Here is a 14,355-nt window from a genome sequence, read left to right as displayed (position 1 = left end):
GGTAGAGAGTGGTCGGTTGAGATGCATGATGTGAAATTCAGAATCAAGAAAAAGTCAAATTTGGGAACAACAACCAGCTAGCTAGAACTGTATCCAGCGGCATTCGGCAGTGTTTGAGGACTCTTTCATACCATATTGCAGATACCTCCGGTGTCTTCTTTAGTTCACCTTCTGTGAATGTTTACTACTACCTCATTTTGTAAGCCAAACACCAAGACTGCATTACTGTGTCGCCTAAAGCCACACAACTGGGAAGAGGTAGAACAGAGATTCAAGCCATGTCCTGTTGGTTGCTGAACCATATGCTCTTTCCAGCATGTGTTTTGTGTGGTGACCTATAGATGAAATAAACCTTAAAGGTTAGATCCATGTATCTCAACCACATGTATGCATTTTGATACATTACTCTCTTTACACACATGTGGGGAACTCTGGGATGTGTGCACAAAAATAAGTCTGGTGTTTTGCTCTGTAGCAGACTGCAATGCTCCCTTAGTGGTGCCGTCAAAGCACTCTGGAGGCTGACGTGGTACCCACTAGGCTGGGGGTGTTTCCTGAAGATGACACTCTATGTCATAAAGGAGGGCCAGGGGCCACGACCTAGAGATAAATTGTCACTGTAGGACAGGGTGGACAGTGTACTGAAGGAGGGGAGAGAAAGTGGAAAGAAACCCACTGGGTCACGTCTTTCTTAAGGTGGTCAGACCGTCAGCAGGGGGTTACCTCATGGAAGATGGCTAGTAGCGGTTTAACAAATGAATGGCCAGGGAGAGGGACTCTGGTTTGGGAGGGGAAGAAAAGCCATCCCTGTGGGAAGTGGCTAAGATGGTTTGCAGCAATGGTGTCAAGACTGCCACATGGAAGCCAGTTTGGTAGTGATGCTACAGGGAGAGAAGGAATGGGGAAGACAGCATGGCCTTTGCCTGAGGATGGTGGCGGCCATCAACACAGGTGCAGGCACAGACCAAAGAAGGGAGGGGAGAGGAGCTTACAGTGTTCCCTGTGGAGAAAACAGCTGTGTTGATACTCTTTGGTCCTCTGCTGACCTGAAAGGAGCTGAGCTCACAAAAGGGTACATACTCTGTTCCAGCTGATATTGTGGCATGTTCAGAACCACTCTAATGCCTGATATACAGGAGCTGAGAGGATTGGGTGATTTGGGGAGCATTTCTGACTTGCTTGAGGGAAACCCTCAGCTCCAAGTCAGGGAGTTCCCCAGAGACACAGGTGGAAAACTCCCCTTTACTTTTTAAGAAAAATGAGACTTCAAAATCATGGGGGATTCCTAACCTGTAAAGCCCAGGATGCAGCCTGACAGCCAGCCAGCTAAGTTAGAAAGGCGCTCCAACACAGGCCTCTCGATCCCTCTCCACTACCAGAAATATAGGTTGCCTCAACTTTAATGCTGCTGAAGAGCTGGCATGCTGTCACTAGAGGGCGCCAAGTGCCCGTAAAATATCTAGGCACGGGGCAGAAACCATTTTTACTATCCAACACAAGGACTCTTAAAAGGTGACTCCCCCACTTCTATCCATAGTCGCCCCCCTTCTGCTACTGAAGGAAAGAAGCACCCTGCTGGGAGCCGATTTGAATGGCTGCCATTACAAGATGGCATTTGGCCCCGGCCTTGCTTGATACCATAATAGAGATTGCAGCTCTTCCACCAGAAAACAGGGTGAGTTGTTGTGATCTAGCTGCCCACACTCCCCCTGACCGGCAGGGGAACTTCCTTGTGGTATATAATTGACAAGGATGTTCCCCTGCTTTCTTTCCGGCAGGTGGGTCTCCAGAAAAGCAGTTAAAGTATCAAAGTATCAAAGGTTGCTAGGCAGACTCCCTGTATAAGCAGCTACAGCTCAGAGCTCTGGCCCCTTGCTTTCTGCTCTCCCTTCAACCAAGAGGCTCCAATAAAGCGTGATTTGGGAAGAATCCTGGTCTGGTGGCTGTTCCTTCCTGCTGGCCAGGGAGTTCGCCGCATCTGGTGCCGAAACCCGGGAAGTTCACTGCAGCACCCCAGTTGTCCTCTGGATCTAGTAAGTAGGAGACTAGAAGACCCTATGCTTTTCACAAGATCACAAGACTACGTATTAATTTTGCAGTTGTTTTCCTGACTCTTCTTATGGACTCATCTAATCTGTGTGTTGATTTTATTATTGATATTGTTATTGATATTATTATTATTATTCAACAGGAAGAAGGAACTTCAGTTGAGAAAATGTCTCCATCAGATTGACTTGTAGGCAAGCCTGCAAAGCATTTTCTTAATTAATGGTTGGCAGGAGAGGGCCCAGCTGCGTGCGGGCAGTGCTACACCTAGGCTGGTGTCCTGGGTGGTGCAAGAAAGGAGGCCAAGCAAGCCATGTCAGTAAGCACTGCTCCTCCATGGTCTCTGCTTCCGTTCCTGGCTTGAGCTTCTGCCCTGGCTTCCCTTCATGAAGAGCTGTATGAAGCTGCAGGCTGGAATGAACCCCGCCCTCCCACATTGCTGTTTGGTTATAGTACTTCTCAGTGATAGAAAGCAAACTAGGACCATGTGTAAAGCCGCCATGAGTTGTTTTTCAAATTTGTTTACTGTCCTGCAACAAGAGCTGGGATCTATAGTTATCCTCTATATGACAAAACTGTAAAATATAGCATGTGGAGTGTCCTTAGGCCTCTGTGGAGCCTGTGAGTTACACTGTTCTCCAGTGGGGAAAGAATAGGTGCTCAGACAGCAGCTTAGGGGATGCTGTGTGGAGCTGTGCAGACACAGATACCCCGAGGAAGCAGCGTGTGCTCCGGCTTCCATGGCTTTACCAGAGAGAATGGAACTCTGTGCTAGCTGTGTTTGCGTTTACGCACGCAGAAAGTGGACTCACCGTAGCCTGTCTGTGATATTTTTCTCAGTCCCTATTCTTTATCTAATAATAAATAAATAGGGAAAGAATGGGAAGTTAAAAAAAAAAGAAAGTGAACATTCACAGCAGAAGAGATCGAGGCAGGTAGACCATGAGTTCTCTCAAGACCAGCAGGCACAATTCAGCTAGAGACCAGCTCAAAGGGGAAGCAGAGTTATAAATCCACCTGCCTTTGGGATCTGTGCTCCTCCTCTAGGGCTAAGGAAATGAGCTGAAGAGGGGAGGGGTCCCTGTGTGGAGGAGGACTGGCTGAAGACAACTGGATGTCGCATCGTTTGCAGCTGCCGTGTGCCTGCACTGGACCAAGGTTTGTGGATAGAGCAGAACTCTATTCCTGATTTTAGAAGGAAAAAATGGGGCTACCCTTAACTTCAAGGTTTAGTCAAGGCCATGATACTCACTGTAAGCAGCAATGGGATAAAGAATGACAGTCACCAGCGGCAGTGACATGGCCCTTATTATAACCAACATCACCTTTTCTGACACGGCCCTGCTAGCCCTGTATAGGACATAGTGCCATACCCATATTACAGACTAGAAGCCTGAGCTTGGAAAAGGTTACTCTTCCCTGAGAGCAAGCCCCCCCTTCTCCTCCCTTCTTTCAGCCTTATTTCCAGAACCCCTGCTTCTTTCTAGAACAGGGGAGCAAAATCTAACAAATAGTTTACTTGCATAGCATGGAAAATGTACTAAATTGATTACCAACCAGAGCTGTCCCAGAGGGTGCCTGTCAAAACAATGGTCCTATGCTTCTTTTTACTTCTTTCAATCATATTTAGGAGGTTTAAAATATCTTCCCTGGAGAAGATCTTTCTTTCTCTCTCTCTCTCTCTCTCTCTCTCTCTCTCTCTCTCTTTCTCTTTCTTTCTTCTATCTATCTATTCACCCATCCATCCCTATTTATCTACCTACCTATCTTCCTATCATTCATCTATCCATCTATCTGTCTCTTATCTATCTATCATCTATCTATCTATCTATCTATCTATCTATCTATCTATCTATCTATGTATCTCTCATTTGTTGCATCCTGATGACAGTTTCCCCTCCCTCCTCTCCTCACAGTCCCTCACCTCATCCCCCCTCCCTCAGAGTCACTCCTCCTTCCCTTCAGAAAAGGGCAGGCCTCCCAGGAATATTAACCAAACTTGGCATATCAACTTATAATAAGATTAGGCATGTCCCATCATATTAAGGCAACCCACTAAGAAGAAAAGGGTCTCAAAAGTCAGAGACAGATCCCGCTTCCACTGTTAGGGGTCCTACAAGAACACCAAGCTGCACAGCCACTATATATATGCTGAGCTCCTAGGTCAGTCTCATAATGCTCCCTAGTTGTGGGTTCAGTCTCTGTTGAGTCTGTGAGTCATTTTCTTATGGGGGTCTATGATCCCTACGACTCCTATAATCCTTCCTCACCCTTTTCTTCAGGATTCCCTGAGCTACGCCTCATGTTTGGCTGTGGGCTCCCAGAGAGGTTCTTAACAAACCTTATCATATCAAAAGAGCCAAGAAAGCCTGGATTAGTGACTCTAGACCGCCCTTATCATTTTCATCAACACCTGTGTCCTCGTTCAGTCTGTAAAATAGGTGCATGTGTACAGCATCTAGAATACCTTTGGTAGTTTGCAGATTCTATAGAGACAGACACTGTCACAACCTCCAGAACATTATGGATTGGAATACAAGGTTATGGGACCCTTATAGATGTAGACTTTCAACAGAGCGTCCTGATGGGTGCATTAGAATTGTAGGCAAACCATAGGATTCAGGGAAAGAAAAACAGGGACTCCCTATTACCTGGGTGTCCATATCCCAGCTCCACAGTTTACTAGTTGTGTCTCCTGGAGACGTTCCAAAAGGACATAGTAGTCCCCCACCTCTTATGGGCAGAGCCAAGAACTCAAGAGCCAGGAGCCCCAGTTCTCATAAGCCAGTAGCTATGGGGTGATAGACCTAGGGGATAAGGACTGCAGACTGAGGGAGAAGTTTGGCTTGGGCGTGCTGAGCAGAAACTCAGCTTTCCTACATGCAAGTCTACAGGCAACATCAGATTCCCTCTGCAGGAAGCCGTAGGGTGCCCCTACATGAAGGACAATTGAGGACGGCCTATGGGTATGGAAATGGGTCCCGTGAGGGACACCTCCTTTTCCACATGTCCTAGCTTATTTTCCATTGCTATGAGAAACACCGTGATGGAAACAGCTTGGGAAGAAAAGGATTTATTTCATTTATAGGTTTTAGTCCATCGTTGAGGAAAGCCAAGACAGGAGCTTAAATCAAAAGTCACAGACGAATACGGCATGCTGGTTCCCTCGCAGGTTCTTGTTGTCATACAGCACAAGTCTGACTGTCTGGGGGATAGTGAAACCCACAGTGGTCTGGTCCCTTCTACATCAACTGACAATCGAGAAGATGTCCCCCAGGCATCTTCTAAGTTAGTCTGACCTGTTTCCACTGGAGTAGCTGTCTCATTCTACGTAGGTCATTGTTTTACAGTACACTCCAAGGATCCTGACTACTGGTCACAAGAACAGGGTCTGAGTGGTGTCTTTGACCTAGGGTAGAGATAGGGCATATCAAACTGTCCGTCAAAGAGGGGCAAAGGATTACTATCTAGTGGGAAGCTTTCTGGTTGATAAAGACTTTTATGTCCCTCACGTAGAGTTTGTTCAAATGGGCCTGTCTACCACCTCGACAGGAAAACACTCCCCAGGAAAGCTGTCTGTTCCAGGAACTCTGAGAGAGAGGAAGAAGCCTACGGGAGCATGTGAGTTGGCACAATAGTCTTTTTGCCCATTGTCCATTCTTACTTCTTGAGACAGTGCCTGGTACAAGGCTTTCCCTGGCCATGGTCAAGTCTTGCCCGGTCAGAATGCTTCCCTCTGCAATGGTCCCCTTAGCCATTGCCACAGCCACCCCTCCAGGAGGCCCCCCTCTGCTCTGTGATATACCATACTCCATCTGTCTTTTACACTGTTCTGCCAGAGTGCTGTCTGGATTTGTTCTGTGGAGTTTAAAAGGACACTGAGGGAAGATCACAGTAGATCTTGGTAACAGTGCCCCATGCAAGCCCAGAGTCAGGAAGAACTGAGCGAGGCAGAGGAAGGGTGGGAAGGAGCTGACAGAGGTCACAGAGGAACCTTGAGTAAGGGAAGGCTGGAATTCAGAACGTCATTTGGAAGGGTGCAGGAAGTCTCTTCTCTAGCTATAGCTACCTCTGCACCTGTCAGGCACTTAGCAGTCAAGGTCGTGGAGGTGGGAGGGGTGTTGATAGGTCAGCCCATGAGACCTATTATCCACGTAACAAGTTGAAAAGAAAGGATGTGTCTCTGAGATTTGTGTGTGTGTGTGTGTGTGTGTGTGTTAAAGACAGAGACTGTATGCCCTACAGAGCATGCAGGGAGGGCAAGGATTTTAATATATTGGACATATTGAGGACTTTGATGTCCTAAAATAGAGTACTTAATAAATTGCCTTTGCTACTTAAAAAAGTTTATTAAAAATGCTTCCATTGGGAGCATGCTAAGATTCTTTTTCAGATTAAGCCAATGGAAGGAATGAGTAAATAACGCTTGGAAACCCCTCGTCTCAGAAGTGGGTGCTTAATAAATGTTCCTTCCCTTTCCCTCGCTTTTCCTTGATTTAAGAACAAGAGTTGAAATAAAACAAAGGCAGGCAAAAGCAGTGCCAAATGGGGGAAGTGGGAGAAAAAAATAGAAAGTAAAGAAGTGTAAGAAGAAAACTCCCCCAGGAGTCTTTATGCCAGGGATGGGGCGGGGCCTCTGGGCATCTACATAGTGGCTGCTTCAGTGGACTTTCCTAGTCCTCCATAGTCTCTTTTCCAGGGAGTGTGGTCCAGCAGTGTGGGAGGTAATCTGTGTGAACCTTTTAGCTAATTCTCTAGATAGCACAAATCACATATCTTAAAGAGATAGATGCATCAATCACATTTGGTAGTTCCTTTTGTGTTGGTTTCTTATTTCTCAGTGTTTGTTTAAAGGGACAAAAATGTGTCTTTAGCAGCAGTTGTGAAATGTACTTTTAAAAATCAGACTGTGATCACACAGTTGGACCACGGGCTTCTCTGGAAGACCTAAAGAATAAATAGGTCTATTTGTAGGCTCAGTCCTAATCCTCAGCCAGCCTGGGCTGATTTGGTGTTGCTTCAGTCACTTCCCATCGGAGGCATGAATTGTTCCTTTGCCTAGAAATTCTAACTCCTGGGTTATCTGATGTGTGTGTGTGTGTGTGTGTGTGTGTGTGTGTGTCTGTGTCTGTGTCTGTGTGTATTCTGTTTCTTGATAAGATTATATTATGAACGTGGTTGATTGGGTCCATTCCAGTTGGGGAGACGTTTTCATTTTATCTCATAAGCAAAGCCTATACTTCACTATCTCATAGACTCAGTATCACGGAGCTGGCTTGGCAAAGGTTAGCAATCCTGGCAGAGGTAGGGAGAAGTGCTTCACCTCTAGGTTCCCTCTGGGCTGTCTGGATGATGGTAGTGAGGAGCTCAAGGATACAGCATCCCTCAGCACAGCACAGGGAAATGGTGGCATAACAATGGGTTAGCATCCCTAGGACCGGGGACGTGTCAGCTGCTCAGGGCCTTAGGAGAGCCCTGCACATTGTCCTTTGTTCCCCGCACAGCCCCGAGACACAAAGAGAGCTCTGTTTTTTGTTAGTCGGCGTCTGTGGAGACTTCTGCTCTCCTCCTTTCCTGAAACCCTTCCTGTGACCGGAAGGTGCTGAAAGAAACACATTCCAAGTAGTAAAAACAAGTGTCCAGGAAGGAACTTTCGTCGGCTTATAACAAATGAGAGATTCATGTTTTTCCACCTGTGTCTGGAATGGACTGGGGAGGAACAGCGCTGAGCTGGGAGCAGCTGCTAGTAGAAGCCCTGGGCCAGGTACCCTGCTCTGAGCAGCACTCCCTGGCTGCTGGGTGGCCGCTATTGGGATTTTCCCCTCTCTCTGCCCTATGTCCCTTCCTCCCAGTCGTCCCTCTCAGTCCTGACCATCCCTCTCCTTCCTTCTTTTTCTTTTATCTTTTCAGTCTTTGTTTGTCACACAGGATCTAGCTCATGTAGCCCAGGCTGGCCGTGAATGCACCACGTAGCTGAGGATGCCCATCAATTTCTGACCCCCCCCCCCCCCGTATCTCCTGAGTGCTGAGGTTCCACCTGTGAGCCACCAAGCCCAGTCTATTCCATGCTGGGGATCGGGCCCAGAGCTTTTCCTTTGAAAGCAAGCACTCTTCCAACTGAGCTCTATCCCGAGTCTCCATTCTTTTCTTAAAACTCTGTTTTAGATGGGGTCTTGCTATGGAGACCACATTGGCTCTCAATTCATGATCTCCCCAGCTCAGCCTCTGTAGTTCTGAGAGCACCAGTGTGTACCACAGTTCCTGGCTAGTTTCCTTTCTTTGCCGTTCTTCCCCAGTCTGCTGAGAATTTCTACTACTCCTACCGTCGTGGTTCCTTCTACTATCTGCCTGCTCCGCAATCCCCTCTAGTTCTATCTATGTGTGTGCTCACGTCTTTGTAGCATGGCAACGATAACAATATTGACTGCTGGTTGGTTACTCAGAAGGTCTCATGATCTCATTATGTCTCCAGTCAGCCTCTGAGGTTGAGATACATTAATCAGGAACGGGCTGATGGTCACAGAAAGCAGTTTCAGAGTTGCTATGAGGTTGTTTGTTTTGTGTTTCCAGCCAGGGATGCTTCCTGGGGAAGCTTGTCAGTGCAGGCTGCTAAGAGCCCTTTCCAGCATGGCTGGAACATCTAAGTTGTGGTGGTTTGAATGAGAATGGCCTTCAGAGGCTCCTGTAGTTGAATGTTTGGTCTCCAGCTAGTGGAACTGTTTGAGAAAGATTCGGAGGTGTGGCCTTTTTGGAGGAGGTGTGTCCCTGGGGACTTTGAGGTTTCAAAAGTCCACACTAGGCCCAGTCTCTCTCTGTCTCTGTCTCTCTGTCTCTGTCTCTCTGTCTCTGTCTCTCTCTCTCTCTCTCTGTCTCTCTCTCTCATGGGTATGTGTATGTGATTGTGTGTGTGTGCACCATGCATGCCTGCTTGCCTTCCTATCTCTCTCCCATTGCTCTTCCTGCCAGGATGATAATAGACTAATCAATTTTCCGAAGCTATAATCAAGCCCCCAGTGTTTTTATTTTATTTTATTTTATTTTATTTTATTTTATTTTATTTTATTTTATTTTATAAAAGTTGCCTTGGCTATGGTGTTTCTTCATAACAATAGAACAGTGACTGAGACATCAGCCTTTTCATAGAGGGCACAAAACATGTAGCCAACTACCTGATGTTCGGGGGTGGAGCCTATGACTGGTATCCCTACATTTTACCCGCATTTTATGACCCATAGTGTGATATATGGTCCCTTATGGCTGTAAGGGAACCGGGAAGTGTGTCCAAGATGACAACCCAACTGTGTGGTATGGGTAGCGTGGTCTCTACTACACCACTTTGTCATCATTTAGAGATGTGTGAATATTCTGTAATTGGCTAGAACTCCAGCCCTATACCTATGGCTAGCTATGCTCTTAGCTTTGTATTCTTCCTTCTCTGACTTCTAGGAGAATAGTGGCTCCCTCTCTTGTTTTAATACTCTACCACTTTCATCAGACTTTGCCACCAAGTTCATGACATCCCTTGCACCTGTTAGAACTGTTACACCTGTCTGCCCCAGGGAGAGAGAAAATTCTCTTTCCTATCTGCGTCATCAGCAGATAACAGAGTGCCCGGGACACAGTGAGACTCAATAAAAGTTTTATGAATGAAGATTACTCTGGTGGTTTGTTAAGGGGACCCTGAGGTGTTTTGTAATGGTTCTATCATTGAAAAAAAAAATGCTTCCCAGAGGAAAGAAAAGGAGCCGGGGATCATTTATAGCAATCACCCCCATGTAGCTCTTCAACCAAGCGACAAGCCAGATCCTCTGAATTTATCCGTTAGAAGCGATGGCAGGATGACACAATAAGAACTTTCTACCATCACCCTTCTGTGTAAGGGCTGTGCACTGTGCCAGCTACGCGCAGATGAGACTGCCTGCATGGGAGTCAATGAGTTCATCAGAGAAGGCGAAGGACACTGCAGAAGGAAAATAACCCCAGCCCTGATACCAGACACACTAAAGCAGGTCAAAGCCCTTTCCCTTCCAGTGCCAAGAAATCCATCTCCATCCAGTCAGTTTTCCCGCCCATGGAGGGCAGTGAGAGCGTGGAGAGCAAGCAACCGGCCCATGTCTTCTTTGTCCCACCCAGATTTTATGGGTAATAACTTGAATGGATGAGCGGCTGCCAGAGGCTGGAGCAGGGAAGAGGATCCGCGGACTCCACTGGAAGGCCCTGATAGCAACCCTGTATATTACCAGCCAGCCTGTGGGTGTGAGTCCTGATCGTCATTGCCTCAGCCCCACCCACGGACTAATAGTTCCCTGAGCACACACCTGCAGATGTCACTATCAGTGTAAACATGTAGTGTGCACAGCTGGCTTTACTTGAACGAACTCTTCAGGGCAGCCGCCTTGGGTAAACAAATGAGAGGCTCCTGGCACCCAGCTTGACTTCTTAAAATCAAGAGAAAACGTATGGTGTTGGGAACTATTTCCAAGGGGAGCAAGAGGCGTGGGACAGGCTTACCCAGAAGAAAATGTGTGCTAACGGGTTTCAGAGTCGCCCACTGGGTCGTTCCGTGAGCTCGTCTCTCTTGAAGTCAGTAGAAGCTAGAAGAGGCAGCTGCTTCTTCGGTCACAAAGGCAGCAAGTAAAAGACTTTCTAAGAAGAGAAGCATAAATAGAAAGGGTTATCACTGAAGAAATAAAAATATTCCAGTAACTAATCCTAAGAAATTGGATGTCTGTGACTTGCCTAACCAAGAATTTAGAATGGTTGTTTTTAAGGATGTCCAATGCTACAAGGGAATATAGGCAACTTAAGGATACCACAAAGTAAATTAACAAAATTAGCAGTTCAATAAAAAGTTAGAAAATTTCAAGTATAAGTAAAATTCCTGATCTTGAAATGGAAACATGTAATAAGCAAGACTTGATCAAGTGGGAAGAAACGACCTGTAAAAATGTCCCATCAGAGAAGAAAGCAGAGAATAGTCAAGAAAACTATTGTTAACATTGTAGGGGTTCATAAAGAGAAGCTATCGGAAGAGGGGACAAAGCTTCTTAGAAGACATAAGGTCCAAAAATTCAAACCATGTATATTGAGATACACGAAGTTCAAAGCTCACCAAATAATTTTAACCTAGAAGTTCACCAGCAAGAAGGGATGTGTCACACACCAGAAATCCATCCTTCCAGGAAGACTGCGGCAGGAACACTATGAGATCTAGGTCAGCCTAGGCAACATAGCGAGACTGACTCAAAACCAACAACAACAACAAAGGGCTCAGCAGGACGTACTAGAATGAAGCTGTCAAAATTCAAGGACAAATAGATTCCTAGAAGTCAAAAGAAGGAGGCTTATCTTGTAAAAGTGATAAAAGAAAAAATGCAAAAAAAAAAAAAAAACCCAGAAGAAACAAGCAAGAATAGTTTATTCACCAGAATAGTTACTCATCCGAAAGGACAGACAAATGATCACACAGTTCATCCCTACTTGAGTCTTTTTTCTAACATTATGGCCAAATGTCAACTCAAAATGTTTTAAAGAATTAGTGTAAGACATGTAGTGTAAAACTCATTGAATACGGCTGTGCATGTTGGTACAAACGTGTAGTCTCAGCACTTGGGAGGAGAGACAGGAGATCAGGAGTTGAAATTACATAATGATAGTGCATTGCATTCAGTGACATAGCAAGTTCCAGGCCAGCCTGAACTTAAATTTTAAAAACTAAAATAACAGCCACCCAAAGAACACCCCCCCCAAACAAACTCTTTCCAGAAAACAAAGGGGCCAGCTTTCTGATTGGCCCTTTTCAGTAGTGGAGTGGAGCGGGGATGGGTGGGTAGGATTCTCGGGAAGGTATGCTGGGGAGGCCGGATTATGGATCTGTGGATCTGTGCTGCTCTTTGTGTGAAAGACTTGGAGGAGTGTGATATTCTCATGTGTTGAAATAAGAGCGGCAGAGCGGCGGGGCTGCGTCCCCAACACCCCAGCCACATGGCTAGCTCATGCCCGAAATAACAACACACAAACTGTATTCATTTAAGAACTGCTTGGCCCATGAACTCTAGCCCTTACGGGCTAATTCTTGCACCTGGACTAGCCCATTTCTAATGATGTGTGTAAGCACCCCAAGGTGCGCTTACCGGGAAGATTCTAGCCTCCATCCATCCTGGTGTCTCTGCTCCAGCGCAGAGCTGTCGAGTCTACCCAGGAGAGCTGAGCATGGCGTCTGTCCGGAAGCAGAGCAGAGTCTGACCTCACTTCCTCTTCCGCCCAGAATTCTATTCTGTTTATTCCTCCCACCAATGCTTTAACCTATGAGGGCCAAGCAGTTTCTTTATTGCTCAGCCAATGAAATCAACAGATTGATATATGACACTCCCACATCAATCATGGCCTTAAAGCATGTGTTCTCATCCGATGACTTGTTGCCCACTTGGTGGTTGAAGGACTGTTTCACAGGGGTCCACTAAGACCATCAGAAAACAAGGATATTTACATTATGATTCAAAACGGTAGCAAAATTAGAATTGTGAAGTAGCAATTAAAATAATTTTATGGGCTGCAGGTCACCCCAACATGAGGAACTGTATTGAAGTAAAGGGTCGCAGCAGTAGGAAGGCTGAGAACCACTGCACTGAAGGATGGCCCTCAGAGTTCTTGCTCATTGCACTAGTGTTCGCAACTTACGTACATACATTCTTTGGGTACTTCACACACCAACATATAGGCCTGATATCTCCTTCCCTTGAGTGTAGCCTGGATTTATGTCTCACTTATCGTGAAAAGAGTACAAGATGCTGTGGGGGCACTCTATAGATGAGAAAACTGTCAGGCCCCAGCTGATGTTAATACCTCTGGCACTAAGCTATCTGTGGTGATGACCCTGTGACATGAGTGTGACCAGAGAGACTTTTCAACTGTGCCATTCTCTTCCCAAAGTCGTCATTGAGTAACTGTAAGACCACTTTGGCAAACCACATTGTGGAACATCCTATATAAGCCTCCTAAAAGGTGCCAAGGTCATGGAAAACAAGCAAAGCAGATTCAGCTGCAGACCCTTACAGCAGGGAATCCTGGATGGGATCCAAGACCAATAGAGGAAGGTAGCCAAAAACCCAGTGATGTCTGCAGAGGGCCTGCATGGTTCTGGACCAGTGCCAGCTAGCACTGATGGTTGTGTTCTGTTTACAGACACCGTGGACAGACAGTGAAGTTGGCACGCATGGGAACTCCCCGGAGTATATAAACTTAAAATAGTCTTCTGAAATCATCTTTAAAGAAAAAAAAAACACTTCTGAAAATGTTGAACAAAACTTTTCTATGCTCAGTGAAATGCAAAGTCCTGGCTGGTAACCTGTGATTGTCACCTGAGGCTCAGCATCCTCTTTGTGTTCCTCTCCTCTCTTGGTCCCCTTCTTGGTGACTTCAGCTCCAGTTCCTCCATGCTCCTCCAATATTCCAAGCAGGCCTGCTCCTTAGGCCTTGACACTCAGCATCACCTTGCCTGGAAAGCTTCCTTCATAGATGGCACCACAGCGATTCTCTTACCTCTCAGAGCTTGTTGTTGAGTTTGCTTGTTTGTTCTAATTTTGAGAAAGGATCTCTACTGCCAAGGCTGGCCTGGAGCTCCCGCTGTAGTCCAAGGGAGATTTGAACTTTCTTGGCAATCCTCCTGCCTCAGCCTCCCAAGTTCTGGGGTTGCAGGAATGAGCCACATTGTCTGACATCTTAGGGGAATTTACTTGCTGGTGTGTTGACTGTGCCCTATTTTCTGCGTCTCTGCTTTATGTCCCCATATGCCGTCATTCCCCTGTCATCCAGTAAATTTTATCTGTCCTTGTTTTCTTTCTTTGTAGGGTAATGCCCACAAAGAGGCTTGTGCTCTGATCCCTGGAATCTGGGGATCCCTGTGACAGAGGAATATCAAGCTTGCCAATGGAATTACGCTTGTCAGACAACTGACCTTGAGAGCAAAAGATTATCCTGAATTATCCGGATGAGTCCAGTGGAATCCAAAGACACTTGAAAAATGAGAGAGAGTGACAGGGAAGAAGCCAGAGTTGGCCAGGTGACTTAAACACTCAATGAGACAGAAGGACCCGTGGACCAAAGGCTGAGCATCCTCCGAATGCCGGAAAAGGTGCAGCATTCTTCTCCAGTGCTCCCAGAAGATGACAGCTCTGCTGGACCTTGAGCCTACTAGTTCAGTGAAGCCCGAGTCAGATTTGTTACTGAATGGTGAGATGTGAAATTACGCAACGTTAGGTGATGACATTTTCAGCAACGGGAAACTAAGTCATAGCATAAACCAACCGC

Source organism: Alexandromys fortis, unplaced genomic scaffold (assembly GCF_014885135.2).
Source record: "Alexandromys fortis isolate MF-2015 unplaced genomic scaffold, M_Fortis_MF-2015_v1.1 scaffold_181, whole genome shotgun sequence".
Lineage (NCBI taxonomy): Eukaryota > Metazoa > Chordata > Mammalia > Rodentia > Cricetidae > Alexandromys > Alexandromys fortis.
This window is presented reverse-complemented; position numbering follows the sequence as displayed.